Raw genomic sequence first — 21,540 nt, forward strand, 5'->3', positions numbered from 1 at the left:
CCAACATTACTCCATTACTTGCCCCCAAACATTACTCTTTATCCCCCGATACATCCCAGTACTTAGCCCCAACACAAGCCCATTACTTACCCACAATACCACCCCATTTTGATTGTGGTTACCCCAAAACCATCCCATTACTTAACCCCAACACCACCACATTACTCACCCCAAACACCACTCCATTACTTACCCCCAACACCAACCCCATTGCCCTTATTCTCCCATTTTCCCTTCATCACATTTATCAGTCTCCCTATCCCAAAATATATCCCACGGTCCCCTCCTCCCCCCCCCAAAAAAAATATAGCTCATCTTCAACTTCTGTTGTTACACTTACTACCAACATAGTTTACGTAAAACATACTCAAGCTTCTTCCGCAGGCTTCTTCATGTTTCAAAATTTAACTGCTGGATCCCTAGCCTGCTCATCATTACAATCATATGATTTGTAAAGTATTTGACTTCAGTGTGTATTTCGTATGTCACTGAAACCTCTGTGGAACACCAGGCTCATCTGAAATTATAGTGCACAGAATATTAGCATTTTAGCACACCGAATACTAGTCCCTATCAGTTGACACAAGGGCAAACAGACCTTGAGAGAGGTACATGCTCACTGCTGTTGGCAAGGTAATGGTAGGAAGAGAAGGAGCTTCCTGTGAATTGCCTTACAAGGTTCAGTAAAGACTATTGTACTTCCTTCCCAACTCTGATGTTCCTTTGCATCACTGATCCCCATCTCTGAGAAACCCTCCCTCCCGAAGACTCACCTGCGGAATTGGTGACCCTGTTCAGTCCTGCCCCAGCATCATGTAACATCCCATCACCCTACTAACCTCAGTGGATTGAATCCTACTCTTTCCTTCCTTCCCATTAGCTGGTGAGTTCATTGAAATAGGGATGATGCTATTTCTGATGATGATTTCCAAACACTTACTAGAAGTTGACATAATTGTAGGATTCAGACTTAAAACCAGAATTTTAAACTCAACTTCTTCCACTAATAATGACTTGAACTTCGTGTTCAAATATGTCTTGTTGTTATAAGCAAGAAATGTAAATTATTGAGAATTTGGTACCTCCTATTCACTCTCTGGAAAAACGTTTCTTAAGAACCAATATTTGACAAATCTTTATTAAGAAACTCTATGCTAGGCTGCTGAGAAAGAGAATAATGGGGGCAGGTTGAAGCCTTTTTCAAATGGTGGTCCAGAATGGCATTAATGGGGGCACCTGAATGGCTTAGTTGATGAAGCGTCTGACTCTGGCTCAGGTCATGATCTCCTGATTCATGAATTCAATCCCCACATCAGGCTTGTTTCTGTCATAGCAAAGCCCACTTCAGATCCTCTGTCCCTCTCTCTCTGCCCCTACCCCACTTGTGCTCGCTCAAAAATAAACATTAAAAAAAAAAAAAAGAATGGCATCAATGAGGGGGAAAAAAAGCAGTCACGTGAAAAGGAGTCGCGAGGAGGGACAAGGCAAAATTCCAGGCGGATGGAACAAAATACCTTAGCAAATATTTGTTACGCTTACACTTTTACCTGATCATATGTGACTGTCTGATGTGAACGTCTCCATTTCAATTATCGAATTTCTAATAAAATGTTCTGACTCGTGTATACTCCATACATGTGTATGCAAATTAAGTTTAAGAACATGTCTAATAAGAATGGAATTCGAATTTCAGTGTAGGACCCCTGTAGATTAAAACGTAGCCAAGCCTTTGGCCATTTATTTTCTGTCTTCAACAAATTAATGCGTTACTATTAGTACATTACATTTACTAGTACCTGTCTAGAACTTTCACTAAGTTTATGTGCTCTGTCAGTCAGGACATTCAAATGCATCTGGGGTCAGAAGTGTAAATCCTAAACAAAAAAGTATTAGAGATGATCTATATAGAAACATGGGAAGAAAGATTTAAGATATTTCATTTGTAAAATGCTTCATAAAAGGCATTCAGTTTTACATGTACCTTTCTTCATTTCAGCTTGTTATCTGCTGGCAGATATACAGATATACTTTATCTGAGGTAGAGATACTTAGACATTCTCATACAGTCAACTTGCCAATTTCTTAGAAAATTAGAGTGGAAAAAAAAAAACACTCAAGGAGCATTCCACTGCTTTATAAGTCAGTCGAATCACCTTGTTCTGGAGTTAAGGATATAACAATGTTGACTTACCAATGTGTACCTAAACAGTTGGACGTTTTTTAATTCCATCTGGCTGGATTGCAAAGAACCCTAAGGAGTGAGAAGCAAGAAGTTCTTTCTTTCAGGGCTATCTTAGGAGGATGATCTAACATCTTTGTTTCCCCTCGCCACTGAAGTCCTAATCTGAATCTTGTAACAGATGTGTCAGGTTTAATTGTGTTCTCTAAAGTGTGTTCCCTATTGAAGACCTCATCCGTGTTTGTGCTTCTTTGTCTTTGAGGAATGTTCTCATTTGTCCTTTCAAGTATATTACTCAATGGGAAACAGCTCAAGTTTCTCGTGCAGCCAACAGACCCTTTCCTGGAAAGAAGGGACTGATTTTCTTCAGAGCGAGCAGATGGTCACCCCCCTAGAAGGTCCCACTGAGATTCACCTCTGTCACGCAAAATTTCTCTGACAAGTAGGGAGAAAACAGGTAGAAAGCAAATGTCAAGCCAGACACAGCCTATTTATGCACTCGGTTCTTGACGTCATCAAAATCCTGCATCCTCAAAGAACCCACTGAAGCAGGTACTAGTAAGACTCAAGGGAAAACTCAGAAAAAATAAAAACAAAAAAGGACCCACTGAGATTCTTTACTATGACGGACATTATAGAACAAAAGTAGTTTTGCCTTCCAACTAGAAGGTCGTGATTTCAACAGAAGTAATTCTATTTCTTGTGTGTTCTCCAAGTATGAGATCTATGGAATCAGGAGGAAGACATTACAGAAAAATAAGCAAAGTGTCCCTCTAAGAAATTTCCGAGTAACTACTGCTTTCTTGGGTCAGCTAGGCTGTAAAGGCAATTGATTTAAAACTAGAGGAGGTTATAACTTGCAGGCAACCGGACTCACACTTCTGAGAGTTAGAGGAGTTTCACAACATTACAGCTTATTTGATTCCCATTTCACTCTACATCTCTTGGAGGGAGGGCAGCCAAGTGCCAGGCACTGGGTTAGGCACCAGGGGAGTCCAGAACCTAGCGCTAACAGACCTCAGTTCAATGATCAGCTCTAGCCATGGAAGTTCTGTGGTCTAAGAATATATTCCATAAAGCGTATCACTTTCTACAGGGGGCTGGCATAACGTGCTTCGCATGCAGCAAGGCTTCAGTAAGATATGCAATCACCATTATTATGCTAGAAGTATTGTTGCAGGAAGATACGTTATGAGAAACATGCTTTATGTTATAATTCATAGTATGGTGGGAGATTAAAAACCACAACTAGTCATGACGCGCTATGGTAGATACCATTTCTGAGGAGCATAGAGACAGCTGTTAAAACAGAGAAGGGAATGGGGCGCCTGGGTGGCGCAGTCGGTTAAGCGTCCGACTTCAGCCAGGTCACGATCTCGCGGTCCGGGAGTTCGAGCCCCGCGTCGGGCTCTGGGCTGATGGCTCGGAGCCTGGAGCCTGTTTCCGATTCTGTGTCTCCCTCTCTCTCTGCCCCTCCCCCGTTCATGCTCTGTCTCTCTCTGTCCCAAAAATAAATAAACGTTGAAAAAAAATTAAAAATAAAACAGAGAAAGGAAAATGACACAGCAGTGAAAATAATCCCACACCTCGCCTGGAGGCTTGTCAAATCCTCACATTTCAAGTGAAGGTCTGAGTTCAAAACAAACAGACAAAAACCAACAATAAACAACCAACCAAAAAAACACCTCATTTCCTTCCCTACCAGAAATCTATCAGAGAACAGTCCTTCAATAATCCCTTTCCACTGATCCTTTTTTTATAGCTGTTAATCGTCCTAATACTGTCAAAGAAGTATTTGTTATGCTTATTGTTTATAGTCTGTTTCCTCCCACTTGATTGTAAATTCCTCAAGGGCATGTCTCTTTTGTCCTTGTTGTTCAAGACTGAATTCAAAGCACCTAGAATAATGCCTGGCATATACTAAGTTTTCAATAAATTGTTGTTGGTTAAATGAGTGAATGAACGAACTGGTAATTCCCCCCATCCCATAGTGGGCATCTTCAGGATCTGAAAGGCAGAGAAAAAAAAAAATCTAGCAAAAACCACCTAAGTACAAAGAAATACAGTTCTACCTATCACTCTTAACCCACTGACATCTGACTTATCAGTAACATATGTTTCTTGCTCTATACTAGAGTTTTCTTCCTCATTCAAACTTAAGTAGAGAAGTAGCTTATGTAAACGTAGACGTTGAACAATTATGAGCGTCAATGAGTAAGAACTTTAGGTTCCGTCCTCCCCTCGGTGGATTCCGGTCCTGGATCAATGGAAACCACAGCTCTGTGAGTATGGCTGGAGTAGCATCCAATATCTGACCCGCAGCAGAAGCGGGGAGCCCCTAACTCCACGGTAGAAGGAGTAATATGTATTCCGGGTCCAAATGTACAATTCCTGTTTTTCATAGATATAAAGTCCTGACTTTTAGATAGATATGGTATTCATTAGAGTAATACTGTTTGTAGAAAATGGGTTAAAAATACTCTAGAAATTTAATCTTAGAAACCAGCCACCGCCATATAGCACAATTTCTATGGGATAATCCTGTTTGATGCCCACAAAGATTCATCTTATAAGCACATCTTTAGAACACGCCTTATCTGTCAATGAGTATTGCCAACATTTAAACTGCATTTAATGTGACTTTATCATCTCTATAGGGAGCATCTCAAGACACTTTCTGTGTGCCAGCATTTCTACTCAAAAGGAATTCCTGAAAGAATTCCTTGAGAAAAAGTATTTTCCTTGAGAAAAAGTGTTTTGCATGATGTTCTATGGGGTTTTAAACCTAAATCACAAGATAAGAAATATTGCGTTACCGTAATGGATTAAAACATTTTTCAACCCAAATAATGTAGATACAACTGCCCAGAAACATGTCCTTTAATGAAACAAACAAACAAACAAACAGAATTCTTCCACCTGATCAATTATTGAAGTTCTCATTCTGATTTGTACTGGTTTTCATCCACTGAGCCCTTTCCAGGAGAAACTGTGGGCTGACTGAACACACGCTGACAGGGAGGCAGGAGATACACCCCACGGAGCAGGGAAGGTGGACGCGATCCGAACACATGTGCGCCCCACCTGCCAATGTACAACTACTCAGGGCTCACCATGACCTCACGGAGATGCTCCTCTGTAAGGAGCCAGCAAAACTTCCTTTTTCTGGGTTAGCCTTTGGATTTTTTCCCTGTCCCACAGTCAGTACGTACTTTGGTCAGAGTAAATTAAGATTCACATTTTGGATGCTGCTTGAAATGCACTGAATTATTTCACAACTGAATTGTCACACACTTCCTCTGCCTTGGGAAGAAGGATGTCATTTTGATGTTTTTTTGTCATCTCCTCGCAGCATCAGACAAGGCTGGGCTGTCGGGGCTGGGGGCTTCTTTCCCTATAGATATTTATTTAGCATATGAAGCATACAAGGCAATACTGAAAGTTGTATCCTATAAGTGACTTGTCTGTCACCGGTGACAGACAATAAAGGACTATGAAATAAGTTCTAGGAATTTTCTACAAGAGAAGAACTATTTCATGAGGACACAAGTTTTTTGTTTGTTTGTTTTTTAATTCTTGGTGCTACTTTGACATAAAAAGGTTGGTTGGCAGTAGCTCTTACAGATAAAATATATCATTAATAACAACATTTATTAAGTGCTCACCACGAGCCCACCATTGAGCCAGATACTTTGCATAGGTTGGCTCATTTACTCCTTTCAAAAATCCCAAAATGTAAATTTAATTATCCTCATTTCTCAGATGAGAAAACTGGGCTCAGAAAAATTAATTAACTTGCCCAAAGTCGTCTAGCTAGTTAGATGACTCAGGATAGTAGAATCAGGACGGGAGTTGGGGGAACACCCCTATCTGGAACACAGAAACAGCGGCTAACATCATGAGTCTACTGATCACCTTCCAGCAATAATTCCCTAGTCACCATCTCAAATTTTGTTATTTCCTAAAATTCAGTTTTGTTTTGTTTTTTTAACGTTTATTTTTGAGAGAGAGCGAGCGAGCGCATGCACACGCACAAGTGGGGGAGGGTCAGAGAGAGAGGGAGACATAGAATCCAAAGCAGGCTTGGGGCTCTGAACTGTCGGCGCAGAGCCCGACGTGGGGCTTGAACCCATGAGCCATGAGATCATGACCTGAGCTGAAGTCAGATGCTTAACCCACTGAGCCACCCAGGCCCCCCCCCCCCCAAAAAAAAAACCCTCAGTTTTAATGTTTTCCAAGTTGCCAATGGGACATGTCCAATATTTGTCTCAAAAATCAACACAAACAGGGGCACGTAGGTGGCTCAGTTGGTTGAGCATTTGACTCTTGATTTTGGCTCAGCTCATGATTCTGGAGTTGTGGGATCAAGCCCCCCTCATGCTTATCATGCTCCGCCCCTCTCTCCTGCTCACAAGCTCTCTAACTCCAAAAAACAAAAACGAAAACAAACAACAACAACAACAAAAAACCATACACACATACAGACATGCACACACACACAAAATAGAGCTCAGTTCACTAAGAATGAGCTTCTTATCCCAAATCCTTATATGTTCCAGCAATTCACTAATCCCAGTGTCCTCACACTCTACATTTCCACTCAGCTGATGTCATCTCCACAAGCTGATTACCAATCTTCAAGAAAGCAACCATGACCCATTGAAAACCCACTCTTCTGGCTCTTGTCCTTAGGCGTTAGAGAGACACAAAGCTACCTAAGCAAACACATCCCTTAAAGGAGCTTAAAATCGAGGAGTATTCACACAAAAGGTTTACAATGTAAACAGTAAATGATCCGGAAAAATGCAACTCGAATTCAGAAGACGGTTTACCTTGGGCTAGAGTTAGAAAGTGCTTCACGTGGGGCGCCTGGGTGGCTCAGTCAGTTAAGCACCTGACTCTTCATTTGGGCTCAGGTCATGATCTCACAGTTTGTGGGTTCAAGCCCTACAACAGGCTCTGCGTTGACAGCATGGGGCCTGCTTGGGATTCTCTGTCTCTCCTAGTACCTCTCTGCCCCTCCCCCCTCTGAAAATAAATAAATACTTCCAAATAAAATAAAATAAATAAAATAAAATAAATGATAAAATAAAATAATAAAACGTTTCACGTGAGAGGTGAGATTTGACCAGCCTTCCAGGATAGAGGGCTTTGAAACAACCATCTTAAAAGAAATCCCTGCCTGCGGTAAAACATTCAAACTATCTAGAAGGACATGAAAGGGGAAAGAATCCTTGACTTTCCTTGTCCTAGCCCTAGGAGAATCTGTCAAGTAGACAGAATTCAAAATACATGAAAAGAAATAAAGAAGCGAGAATGGCCAGAATGGCACAGTCCTGACAAGTAGGGGTGGCTACGGCAGAAAGGAGGTTCCATGTAAGGGGCTGGTTAAGAAACGGAGCTAAGCGGGGCACCTGGGTGGCGCAGTCGGTTAGGCGTCCGACTTCAGCCAGGTCACGATCTCGCGGTCCGTGAGTTCGAGCCCCGCGTCGGGCTCTGGGCTGACAGCTCGGAGCCTGGAGCCTGTTTCCGATTCTGTGTCTCCCTCTCTCTCTGCCCCTCCCCCGTTCATGCTCTGTCTCTCTCTGTCCCCAAAATAAATAAACGTTGAAAAAAAAATTAAAAAAAAAAAAAGAAGAAAGGGAGCTAAGCAACGAAGGGAGCCCGCTGTGTCTCTGGCATTCATCCCACCCACGTGTCTGACAGCCAACTGTGGTCCTGGTCTGTGCTCAGATCTACGGGATGCAGGCAAGTGCAAAGGGACGTGACTGCCGTCCTCACGGTCTCAAGGACAAAGTCTGAGGAGCCTCACAAAGACTTTGACTGTTCTTTGAAAAGTCAGCCCAGATCCAGTGTAATCAGAAGGAGACCCTGCAGACAAGAAGTGCCATTAGGAGACTTCTGTGTATCCCACGCATAAAATGATGAAGCCCTAAAGTCAAGCAGCATCCGCAGAATTCACACAACACAACTACTCCAAACTTTCGTTTCATCAGGAAGAAATTAAGACCAAAAGAAGTCATATGTCTTGCCCAAATTTGTAACATAATAAAAGGCTTTATAAAATGACCACTGAGGGGCGCCTGGGTGGCTCAGTTGGTTGAGCCTCCGACTTCGGCTCAGGTCATGATCTCACTGTTCGTGAGTTCGAGCCCCACGACGGGCTCTGTGCTGACAGCTCGGAGCCTGGAGCCTGCTTCAGATCCTCTGTCCCTCTCTCTCTTCTCCTCCCCAGTTTGCTCTCTGTCTCCCTCTCTCAAAAAATAAATAAAATAAATAAAAGAATCTTTAAAAAACATAAAATAAAAAAAATAAAATGACCATTGATAAGAAAGTCTTAAAGAACTAAACGAGAAAATAAAACTTTAACAGTTTCTAAGATATGAAAGGATGATGCCTTTATCACTTCAGAATTGGAAAAGATTTCTTAAACAAGATATCTATACCATAAACAATAAAAAATGCATCGATTTTAAATTTTAAAAAGATTTTTTTGGGCGCCTGGGTGGCTCAGTTGGTTAAGCGTCCAACTCTTGATTTCAGCTCAGGTCATGATCTCACGGTTTGTGAGATCGAGCCCCTCGTCGGGCTCCATGCTGACAGCATAGAGCCTGCTTGGGATTCTCTCCCTCTCTCTCTGTCCCTCTCTCTCTCTCTCAAAATAAATATTTTTTTAACATTTATTTATTTTTGAGAGCCAGAGCATGAACAGGGGAGGTGCAGAATGAGAGAGGGACACAGAATCTGCAGCAGGCTCCAGGCTCTGAGCTGTCAGCAAAGAGCCCGAAGCAGGGCTCGAACTCACAAACCGCGAGACCATGACCTGAACCGAAGTCAGACGCTTAACTCGCTGAGCCACTCAGGTGCCCTGACTTTCAAAATGAATAAATAAACAATTTGTTTTAAATAAAAAGTAAATAAGTAATTAAAAGATGATTTTCGATGGCCAACAGACAGATGATAAGATGCTCACCCTGACTTATTTGGGAAATGCAAATCAAAACCGCACTGAGATATCGCCTCCCACCTGTCAGAACGCTAAAATCCAGAAGATAAGAAACAATAAGTGTTGGCAAGAATGTGGATAAAAAGGAACCCCCAGGCACTGTTGGTGGGAATGCGAACTGGTGCAGCTTCCGTGAAAAACAGTATGGAGAGTCCTTTAAAGATCAAAAATAGAATTACCATATGATCCAGCAATTGCACTGCTGGGTACTTATCCCAAAGAATACAAAAACACTAATTTGAAAGGCAATATGCACCCCTATCTTTACTGCAGCATTATTTACAATAGCCAAGGTATGGAAGCAAGCCAAACGTCCATCCATAGATAATGGATAAAGATGTGGCATATATACACAGTGAAATACTAGCGATAAAAAAAAAGGAGTGAAACATTGTCATTTGCAACAACATGGATGGATCTAGAGGGTATAACGTTAAGTGAAGTAAGTCAGTCAGAGAAAGACAAATACCATATGGTTTCACTCATATGTGGAATTTAAGAAACAGAACAAAGGAAAAGAGAGCAAAAAATCAGACTCCTAAATATGGAGAAATGGTGATGCCAAAGGAGAGGGAGGAGGGGGGTGGATGAAATAGGTGAAGGGCACTTAGAGTACACTTATCAGGTGAGGACTGAGTAATGTATAGAATTGTTGAATCGCTATGTCCCACATGTTAAATTAATAGAACATGGTTAGTTACACTGGAATTTAACGTAAAATAAAATAATCTTTTCATCCAAAGACATCATAAAAATGAAAAGACAAGCCACCAGTGGGGAGAAGATTGCTGAAATGCCGATAACAGAAAAATTCTGGTATTCAGAATATATAAATAACTCTTACAAATCAATAACCTCATTTTTAAAGCTGTGGGAGAATGGACAGCATGTATGAATAAGCATTCCAAAGAGACCTGAATGGTAATCAACAGAGGAAAGAAATAGTCAACATTACTAACAGTCGGTCAGGAAGCAACACGTTTAAACTACAAGGAGCCATCATTTCACATTCATAATCCTGGCAAAAAATAAAATGGACCACCAAATACTGGCAAAGATATGAGGGAAAGGGGGCTCTTCTAGATTGCCGATGGGAGTATAAAGAGTTAAATACTTTTTTGGTAATTAGGCATTATCCACTAAACGTGAGGGCACAAATCCCACCCTTCCATAATTCCACTCCTAAGGAGATATGCTAAGGATAGTCTCCTTTGTTAGCACAAGACATGTATATATATGAATGTTCACGGCAGCCTTGTTGGAAAATACCCTGACTGCCCACTGACAGAAGACTGATACATTAAACATGATATATTATGCAATGGAATACCACATTGCAGTAGAAATGACTAAATAGGATCTACATATAGCCACAAAACACTAATCCATTAAAGTAAGGTGAAAAAGACTACAGAGCAATTTACTATTTACATAGTTTACAAACAGCAAAGTGAGACTATATTGCTTAAGTACACACATACATAGCAAAGCATAAGGAAATGCATGCGAATGATAAACACAAAAATTCAGTACAGACATATGCTGTTTTATTGCACTTCACTTATCGCATTTTTTTTTTTTTTTTTTTTTTACAAATTGAAGGTCTGTGGCAACCCTGCGTTATGCAAATCTTTGGGCACCATTTTTCCAACGGCATTTGCTCACTTCAGGTCTCTTGTCCCATTTTGGCAATTCTCACCATATTTCAACCATTTCATTATTATTATATTTGTTATGGTGATCAGTGATCTCTGCCATCATTTTGTAATTGTTCCGGGGCACCATGAACCATACACATACAAGATGATGAACTTAATCCATCAACATCGTGTGTTCTGATTCCTCCACCGACCAGCCAATCCCTGTCTCTCTCCTTGGGCTTTCCTATTCCCTGAGACACAACAATATTGAAATTAGGAAAGTTAACAACCTTACAACGACCTCTAAGCTTTCAAGTGAAAGGAGGCCGTCAATCAATGTGGCAAACTTCATTGTCTTCTTTTTAAAAACAATATTTTTAATGTTAACTTATTTTTGAGGGAGAGAGAGAGAGAGAGCGAGCGGGGTAGGAGCAGAGAGAGAAGGAGACAGAGGATCTGAAGCAGGCTCTGAGCTGACAGCACAGAGCTGGATGCGGGGCTCGAACCCATGAACCGTGGGATCCTGACCTGAGCCAAAGTCAGACGCTCAACCTGAGCCACCCAGGCCCCCTCATCGCTGTCTTCTTTTAAGAAATTGCCACAGCCACCCCAACCTTCCTGATGAGTCATCAGCCCCAACATCAAGGCAAAACCCTTCACCAGCAAAAACATTACAACTTGCTGGACGCTCAGAATATAGTTAGTATTTTTTTACTAATAAAGTATTTTTTTTTATTTAGGTACGCATATATATGTCTATTTTAGAAATAATTCTATGGCACACTTCATAGACTACAGCATAGTGTAAACATAATTTAATGCAATGGGAAACCAAAAAATTCATTTGGCTCGCTTTATTGTGATACTTTATTGTGGTCATCTGGAATCGAACTTGCAGTATCTCGGAGGTATGCCTCTATAGAGAGTACCATTGAGGGGAGAGATGCCTAGAGAAAGAGTACTCTGGGAGTGTTAACAGTATGTGTAATGACTTGTTTCACCATCTGGAGGGGGGTGAATACATAGGTGTTTATTTTAATATTTAATCTTTTGGTGTTACTAAAATATTTCACAATAATCTGTGATTAACAACAAAGAATTGAACAAAAGTTTGCAACACGGGTATAGGGTAAAAGAGAAATGAGTCAAATATTACTTGAAATTTGTTCCGAAATATTTTTCATGTCTTCTTTTCTCCCATGGTTACTTCCTTAGACCTGGTTCCCTTCATTTATGCCCCAATTAATGCAACAGCCTCCTAAAACTTCTCTCGGTTCTCATCTGGTGGTAGACGGACCTACTTCCATCAGTTTAAGAGGCCAGCCCCTTCTCTGCATCACTGTCTCTTCCAAATCCTTCAAGGTTCCTGTCAACTCTAAACATTCTCCATGCTTCTCAATCAAATTCATCTCCAGGTCTAATTCAAATGCATCAGAGGAGCCAGAGCAGAGAACCATCTCCTTGAACCAGGAATACACCAAGTTGGTTTGCATTTGCATGTCTTTGTAAATGTTTTTGCCTTATCTGAAAAGTCATCCCTTCCATTTAACTCTTACCCATCCAGGAAGACGGATCCAATGATCCCGTCCTTTGTTGAGCTTTGTCATTCCTTAAAAGCCCAGGATAAGTATGACTGGTCTCAGACATTTGAGCCCTTAGTTTGATTTTATAACATGTTCTTACTAATTATTTTCTACATGTTAATCTTATCCTCTGGATTAGATTTTAAGCCACCCAAGGATTTGAACAGTGTCTCCACTTCTGTATTCTGCACGCTAATGAGTACACAGGAGATATTCTAATTTTGTTTGTCTGTTTGCCCATATGTGGGGGCTATAGCCATGCCAAGATCTACATCGACCATCTACATCCCTTAGGATTCTTATCATCAAAGCAAGATAATTTAAAACATCAATAAAAGAAAAACAGATCTGGAGCAATTATTGCACATCATAGTTTATAGCAACATGAGCCATGTCCGTGTTAAGTCTTACTTTTCCTCATTTAGGGCTGAACAGTGGATCGAGCATCGAAAGCAGGGTGTCACGCGTCAGATTAAGCGTATCCACGAGGGTGGCCCACCTCACCACATCATTCAAGATCTCAGAAGCACAGAGTGGGACGGAATATACTACAAGCCTGGCCAGAAACTAGTATAAAAAAAAATCATGAAACTACTCAGAAGGCTGTGAGTCCACCTAATTTTAAGTGGCAGATTCCAGCATCACCTATGAATGAGAGCCACACCCCACGCAGGTTCTAAGGACATATACAGAAATCAGGCACAAGCAAGAAAGTCGGTTGTAGCCACTTCTCTTCTTCCTGCTAGATTGGTCTCTCATCCTTGTGGTCTGATTCAGTCTTTCAATGTCCTTCCATACGCGGCTCCTATACTCACCATTGTCTCTGAGCTTATGGTCTCCTAGAGGTGGACAGGCACATAAACAGACAATGAAATACAAAGCTACGAAATGTGTACCAGATTCCACAGAGACATAGGAGGGAGTGCTCAGTCCTTTGGGGTGGCCAGGGAGAAAAGAGCTACTGCTACATTTGGAGGGGGGGCACTCAAAACATAGGCAGGTGGCGGGTTAAGCTATTCATATGCTTATTTCAAGTAAGAAAGGGGAAGAAGGATAGGGGATGGGAGGTTTTGTTTTTGTGTTATTTGTTTTGTTTCTTAATCCCTGTCTTACTTCAGAACCTCCCTCAGTTTTCCAGCAGACTGCAGTCTCCCTGGTTGGGAAACTAGCACAAACTAACCCAGCACACGTTGGCCATGCTGGGATCAGGCCTGTGTCTTCCAGGTGTTATCAGAGTAGAGAATGCAGGATTCAAGATTGCAGGGGGCCTCTAAAAGCCACATGATACTACCCTCAGGGTTCTGGTCCTTACGCAGTTAGAGTACAGATTTGCATCCCCTCATGGGTTTATTAATTCATTCACTTCACTGCTGTTTACTGACCACTTACTGAGTGCCAGCGGCTGTGCTGGGCCCTGCTGACATTTGGTGAAATGCTGTATTTAGTCCTTGATCCCATGGAATGCACAGTTCAGTGGGGAAGACAGTTGACAGGATAATCATAGAAGTCAAAGCATGGTTATTTACTGGAAAAGGACCGCGAGAAGAAGAAAAGTATAAAGCGGTAAAGCTGCATTCAACTGGAGAGCCTCACTGATTAAATTAAATTTTCAGCTGAGGTCTAGGAAAGAGGAAATAATGTAAGAAACAGTGTGCCAGGGAGAGTGGGGAAAAGACATCTTATGCTGCTTCCCAGGAGCTATAGAACCAAGCGATTCTCTAAATTGCCTAGGCAAGGGCTCACACAATCAACTTCTAAATATGTTACTGCTTCAAGGTCCGGTCCCTCCCCACCCCTACCCCACTCCCACCTCCCCACCCCTTGGGCTCTAACGGAAAAGAATATCCCTGTTTGAAAGACTGAAAGGTTATTCTGCTTCTGGGTTAATGTCTGGGAAAGGAGCTTCCAAGGGAGTGACTACGCATTGCCTTTTTACTAGAGTAGTATGATGAATCATATCATGGAATAGTTGTTTGCAAAGTCTGAGACAAGATCAAAATGCCATTTGCCTCTGAAACTGCAGCGTGTGTTTTGTAAAGAAATCTCAGTGATATCTAGCGGGGAGATTTCTAGTCCAGAAATAGACTTCCCTCCGAGTTTTCACTGAAATTGAAACTGAGGGAGAAAGGGTCTCCAGAGAAAGGGTGTAATCTTGAGGTCAGAGCAAAGATTAATGACAGTCCTCCCATCATATACTAATAAACGGTCTCCAGGAGTAGAATGAAAAGGGAAGTTACTCTAGCAGATGTTTTCAAATTAGCCAAAACCGTGTCACAGAGCAAAGCGGCAGAGCTGGAAACATGCCCAGAGAGAGAGAGAGACCTCCCCACAAGCTGCCTCAGGGAGCCATTTAAATGTCTCTGAGCCCTCCCGGTGCAGACTGGGAGGGTGCGGACTGGGACACACAAGCTGGGGAGGGAACCGGCCCTAACGGGAACCCTCATTTCCTAATTGCTTATCCAGGGCTTCCATAAGCCCCCGCTCTGATGAATACTAAGAAAATCTGGCAGGATTGGGCAGTTCACACACCGCCAAACTACACTCTCCGTGGCTTGCTTTTGTGTCGCTGCTTGCACACCCAACAAAAACATGTGGAGAGAGGATCTAGAAATTGTCAGTGACATCGGGTGAGCAAACTCTGATAAGAGAATATAAACGAACAGTTTCGTTGTGAGCCAAGATGCACAGCAGATCCAGAAGCCTGATCCCTCATCACAACAACCCCAAGGGGGGCAATCACATCCCAGTCTCAATGGTTCTCATCTACCCAAGAAAAGGTCCAAGAATCTGGGCCAGAAATCTACGGCTGGTTGGCCAGAGGGTCTCCTGTGCATGAGCTGGTCTTCTGAAGTGGGATAGCACTTCTTACCTGCAAATCATGAACTCCTACGGGAAGGCGAAAACAATAAACACCAACATTTAACTCCATAAAGGAAGAGAATAACTCTAGTTTCTCACCGGTACACCAGCTGTCTGGCCCCTGCCATTCACTAGAATGAAGAATATAAAATTGATGGGTCAACACAACTCATATGCGATACCAACCTCGTGTGCGTACGTGTGTGTGTGTGTGTGTGTGTGTGTGTGTGTAGTAAATGTACATAAACGCTCGAATGCTTTATGTATTAATGGTATATTATACACGTTTTTAATATTTAATTTTCTACTAAAATTTTTTTTTTGCATAAAACAAATATGTGTTAGAAGAAAAGGAACTGATACCTGGTATGTCAGGCCTGGTATGTCAGCAGATGTTTAATAAACGAAAGCAAATGACTGTGGTAGAAGAAGGAACGTCTCTCTAATTCCTGAAAGACCACACATCTGTGAAAGCCAGGTCCATTGGGCAGTAACAGGAACCAGGCTACAAATTCCCCATGATTTCAAAAGGAGGTAGGGAGGGGCACCTGGGTAGCTCAGTCGCCTCCAACTTCGGTTCAGGTCATGATCTCATGGCTCCTGAGTTCGAGCCCCACATTGGGCTCTGTGCTGACAGCTTAGAGCCTGGAGCCAGCTTCAGATTCTGTGTCTCCCTCTCTCTCTACTCCTACCCCGCTCTGTCTGTCTCTCTCTCAAAATAAATAAATAAATAAATAAATAACATAAAAAAATAAAAATAAAAAGGAGGCAGGGAGAAAGTTAAGGGTGGGGGGAATGGGCAGTGAAATGATCCCTTTCTTTGAAAATGGAGAATTACAAGCTCTTAGGATCCTCTGGAAATAAAAGACAGCACAAGACATGGAGTGCTTTTGAAACTCCAAGCATCTCAGCAGCACAAAAATGTTTAGAATGCTAGAAAAAGGGCCTTCTTGTGATTGTGTTTCTGTCTTTTGTGACTGTGTTTCTTTAAAATGAAAAACACATTAAGCGAACAACATACAACATACGTAAGGCATAGATAGTAAATATGAGAGGTAGGGGGTGGGGCGTGTTGAGATTTCTGAAAAGTCTGGGTAGCCTTTCAGCTTTCCTTGGTGCTGCTCCTTTAGCAGGGGGGGAAATAATTACCAAGGAAAAAGAGAAAAGAAACAAAAGAACTTACAACAGCATTGTTTCCTTCAATTAGGCAAAGAGAGGCAAGTGTGGTTTCTATAGAGATGAACTCTTCATAAAAATCCTCCAGTTCGATGAATGCTTCCTAAGGAAAACTTCTGCGGGGAACAGAGTTGGTCTGATAAAGGGTGGAGCTAATTGTGGGAATAATCAAGAAGACACTATCATGGGAGTTGGCGTCTATCATACAAACTTCACTATAAAAACACTCATTTGGATAGCATGTGATTATTCTTTCTCAATTCAAAATATTATATGAAATCGAAATCAGAATGTTGATTTTTTTTTGTTTCCAGAAGTTGCTATACAAAGAATATGGCCCTTGCCTCAATTAAGTTGTAGCTGAAACTATTATCACGCTACATATCTCTAAATGAGTCATTAGTATGAACTCAGCTTCCCTCCTCCTAGTTTTAATTTTATATTTAAAAAAATAATGAATCTAGTTGGCTATATGGAATGAAGGCACACATGCCTAACAGAGTTAAATCAAAATGCATGCAACCCATCTTTCCAAGTTTGATTCAAAGGACATTTAAGCTTAGAAGGATTTAGAAAGTAGAACACCGCTTAGTTTTAGGCTATTTCTCTATATGGGGTATGCAATATTTTGAGAAGAAGGTCTTGCTTTCCATAATTACTGACATGTTTCATCAAAGGCTTTAGTCCTGGCAGAATAAAATTTATGTTGGAGGAGAAATTAAAGAAAATTCCCCATAGGGAAAACTCATGTACTTGTTATCTCTCAAAAGCACAACTGCGTACGTGTTATTTGAAGAGTTTTGTCAGAAAATCACTTCACAGCTTTTAAAGGAATCTTTTAACCAGTTCATTGTGCCAACATTTATGTTGCCTATAATATTTGAAATAAGATACTTCATTTGGGAAACAGAATAGAAACCCTAATGGAAACATACAGAGAAATAGAAAGGTATAATTTTTTCAATGTCCTATATTTGCAAATATGCTCAAGTCTTTTCTCATTCAAGTAGCATTTTCTCTTCAGCGAGTCAATTTTGTTTTGTTTTGTTTTTCAAAAGTAGTCCTGGGATTTTAGATCTGAAACTTGTAATATTGCAAAGCAGTGTCTTCACCTGCTGCAACTTTAAACTGAAGTGATACATCCAAGGAAATTAATACCACAGCTACTGATATCAGATTCCATGAAATTCTCTATTTCCTCTTTATGCCAGAATATAAATTTTCTGAACTGAGTAATTTTTATGACCTGACCACTTAAATTTCATATATTTTGCATATATATATGCAACGTGGTTTTATGGCTTTGAATTTCCTTTGTAAACATTTGAGAAAAGAAAACTTTATCCTTTTGACATTATGTAAATTGAGACACTTCTAACATTTCTTGCTTCTATGTCATTTCCGTCCAAGTCGGAATAACGACTATTGCTATAGATGCAAAATTACATTGGCCAATAGAAAGTTGCTTCCTGAAACTGAAATTCTGCTATAAATAACATTCAAAAAGCAGTTAGGTCCTCCCTGGTAAAAATAAATTGGCAAGATGTTTGCACTGGGTCCTAAAATCGCTTTCCTAGCTCTAAACATTCCTCATCCCAGTGCCTGACTACAACTCAGATCGATCCTTCACTTTACAAAGCCATTCATGATTCATGAACACCATAAAAGATAAAGATCTGTTCTTAATTGTTACTTTAATTATATGTCTTTCATCTTTGTAATTCCGTAACTTGCCATGTTATGCCAAGGGAGGCAGGAAGCATCGATCTCTCAGGAACCCAAGCCAGGCTCACTGTGTCAGGGGTGTACATAGAGTCCTGCCTGGGTCCATAGAAGAAATAACATCTACCCACCCGCGTCCCTGTCCCGGCCCTCTGGCCACTTCACACCCCCTCCCCTCCGCACGCCCCCTCCGGTTTTCAGACAGAAAATTCCGCAGCGCTAGTGGCCCGGAGGAAGGCGAGCCCGGGAGCCGCGGGCGCGAGCCGAGCTCCGGTACAGGCACTCAGTGTCTCGGGCGCGGGCACCCGAACAGCGGGTCGCCGCTTCCCACGGCTTCCCGGGGGCCACCGGGTGAAGCAGGGACAGCTCGCCTTCCTCGAGGAGCGAGCGCCGCGGCCGGAGTCCTGAATGCAGGGTCTTCATCTCCCAGCGGCCCTCCGAAGGTCCCTCCCGCAGCTGCAGCCGCCCCTCAATGAAAGTGCAATTTGTTATCTCTCCCAGCCCGGAGGAGAAGTCCCGGTTTGGTCTCCGCTCCAGCCCCGCTCATTCAATTCACTGAATACCGCGTCTCAAGGTTGGCCACGCGATTCGCCGGGAACTGGCCTCGGCCGCGGGCGGGGGGCGACTCTACAGTGACCTCCCCCTTGAATCCCGTCCTCTGTGTGTGTGTCTCTCTTTCTGTGTCTCGTTCTCCCCCTGCGAGCTTCTGTCTGTCTCTCTTTGTGTCTCTGTTTCTCTGGCTTTCTCTCTTACGCGCGCGCGCGCGCGCGCGAGCGCGCACACACACACACACACACACACACACACGGGAGGAGGCTCTCTCCACAACCAAAGCCAAAATGTCACCTAAAAACCCAAGTGCAACAACTTGCCTGGCAAACGACCCAGGAGCCTGCCGAGAACTCCCCTGCAGTGAGCAGCCCCCTCCTCCCCTGCAAGGTGCACCGGGGGTTGGGGCGGGGGGAGGTGTGAATTTGGCCGGTGGAGATGACGGGAACTAGTGTTCTCCCCTCCCCCTTCCAGGACCCTGTCGCAATTAGAAATCCGTCCCCTCCCCGGGCCCCAAGAGGGAGTAGCCAGGACCACAAGCCCGGAGAGGGGCGCGCTGGCCCCCGGATTCCCGGGGTCCCCAGGGGGTCCGGGAGTGCGCCCCAGGCGGCGGATGGCGAAGGAGAAGCGGGCCAAGGGAGCCCAGCCCATCGTCCCTCCGCGGGCGAGAGGAGCGGCGACCGCGCGGCGGTCAAGAGACACCCAGCGCGCTGCGATCGCGGTGGTTGGCGGCGGCCCGGGCTCCGGTTGCTGCCGCCACGCGCGCACGCCCCAGCCCCGCAGCGCAGCCCGGTGTTACCTTGCCGCTGCCCGCAGTCCGGCCCTGGATCCCGGCGTCCGTCCGTCGGTCCCACGAGCCTCGGGGGGAGGACGAAAAAGGGTGTCCCCGCGGCCCGGACAGGGTCTCAGCGAGGTGACGGGAAGCAACGGAGAGAGGAGCAGAGGCGGCTGCGACCGCTCCCGCCGATGCTGCCGCCGACTTCGCCGGGCCGGAGGTGTCGGAGAGGCCGTGTCCTCGGGATTGCGGCGCCCGGAGCGCAGCGCTCGCCTCTGGCGCGGAGGCTGAGCGCCGGGACGCGGCGAGCTGGGGCGGCGAGGCTGGGCTGGTCACCCGCCCCTGGGTGCATGTTAATACGGTGGGGAGGAGGAGTCCCGCGCTTCCTCCGCCCAACCACCGGAGCCGGCGGGCGGGCGGCGGCCGCGGCCCGGAGCCAGCCGCTCCCACCCGCCCCAGCTACTACGGCGCGGCCACTCGCCCTGGCCCCAGCCCAGGCACGTGCGCCGAGGCCGCGGGGAGGCGCCCGGCCTCTCCCGGAGCGTGCTCTTGGCCTGCGGCCTCTGCCCGCTCAGCCTTCCGGTGGCGAGTGCACTCACATGCACTCAAACCGGACCGACGGGAAAGCCCCGCGTGCCTGGGACGGAACCGAGAGGCGGCCACCCGTTAGTGGGCGTGCCCCGTCCGTTCCCTGGCGCAGAGTCTCCGGGGAATTGAACCTGCTCTTCTACTCTTGCCAGCCGTTGTCCCTAACCTGGTCTTTTAAAGACAGGGGCTCGGGGGAACTCGTAACAACAGTTCTTTCTCACACGAGATCAACTTGGCGAAGAGAGGGTTTCCTGTCCTCTCCTCTCCATCCTCGGGGTCCCCACTAGAATTTTCGAAGAAGTCATCGCCAGGGAGGAGACAGGGTAGACTCACAAGAGCGGACGTTCAAACCCAGTGCCATTACTTTCACTTACTCCTCGGAACCTCAGTTTCCCTTGTCTACACAAAGATGGCTCTTGGGTGCGTGGGTGGGTGTGGCTTAGGTTACACGATATTTATTCCACCGGTTCTCTCGGTTTTAACGAAAAGGAATCCCTTTTCCTCCCGTCCTCCGACTTCAGTAAACTCCCCACTCACTATCCACCCCCATGTGTATTTGGAAGCCAGGCCCATTCACAGAGGCCGAGGACCGGGCGTCTAGTGCTCTGCAAATACGAAGAATCCACGTGGCTTCAAGGTAAGACTGGAGAGAGTGTGAATAGGTGAACTGAGACGTGGGTCAAAGAGAAAAGGCAATTAAGTATTTATTGAGCTCCTGCTCTACCCACTTAAGTACTCTGTTCTGAATTATAGTTAAAATAATCGTGGTTAATCACCGTCTTCCTGTTTTCCTCTCCCCAAAAAAAAAAAAAAAAAAAAAGTGTCTTCGTGGACAATGTCCTTTGTTCCATAGCTTCCAGAGAGAATATTATGCCAAAGAGTATATAATCTTCTTTATGTAATTTTACCCATAAAGTTATAGCATAAGATTTAGCATCTGCTTTGTGTGATATCTAATTATAAATATTAATAGCATATCCTTTTTAAGGAAACACTTCTAAAAATGCAGAGAAGTGAAAAACGGTTTCCATAAAAATATGACTCAGATAAATAATCGCTTTTCCGCAATTTCACTGAGTGATTTTCCATTAAAGAAGAAAAAGAAAAAAAACTTTAAACCACTAAACAGCCAAGGAAATGGAAGTAAACCCTCAGCTGTGTAGTACCATGATCACCAGTGCTTTAACAAGCCTCTAAAAGATATCCCAGCCAGTTCAAGAATGGTTACAGCGAGGCACCTAATGTTTCAAATAACATTCCATGAAAAGGCAAAGTAAAAAAATAGCCTTCCTAATCTGTAAAAAGCAACTACCTTGCCCTTCCAAACCTGTAAATATGTTTAATCTATAGAATTGTAATGAGGCCATATAAATAAGACTGCCCTAACTCAAATTAGGGGACATTAGTGAATAAAATTACTTGGAGTGGAAAATCAATTTTCTTACAAAATTCATATGGTAGAC

The 21,540-nt window shown here is 43.7% G+C and overlaps 1 long non-coding RNA gene across 1 annotated transcript in view; it reads right to left on the reverse strand.

Annotated features, from left to right (window-relative positions):
- LOC116738402 overlaps positions 1-19,681 on the reverse strand; it is a 296,291-nt gene extending 276,610 nt beyond the window's left edge. The window contains exon 1 of the long non-coding RNA XR_004344296.1: positions 19,514-19,681. This is a non-coding gene — a long non-coding RNA (uncharacterized LOC116738402). The remainder of the gene's footprint in view (positions 1-19,513) is intronic.
- Positions 19,682-21,540: the final 1,859 nt, after the last annotated feature.

This window comes from Lynx canadensis, chromosome D3 (assembly GCF_007474595.2).
Source record: "Lynx canadensis isolate LIC74 chromosome D3, mLynCan4.pri.v2, whole genome shotgun sequence".
NCBI lineage: Eukaryota > Metazoa > Chordata > Mammalia > Carnivora > Felidae > Lynx > Lynx canadensis.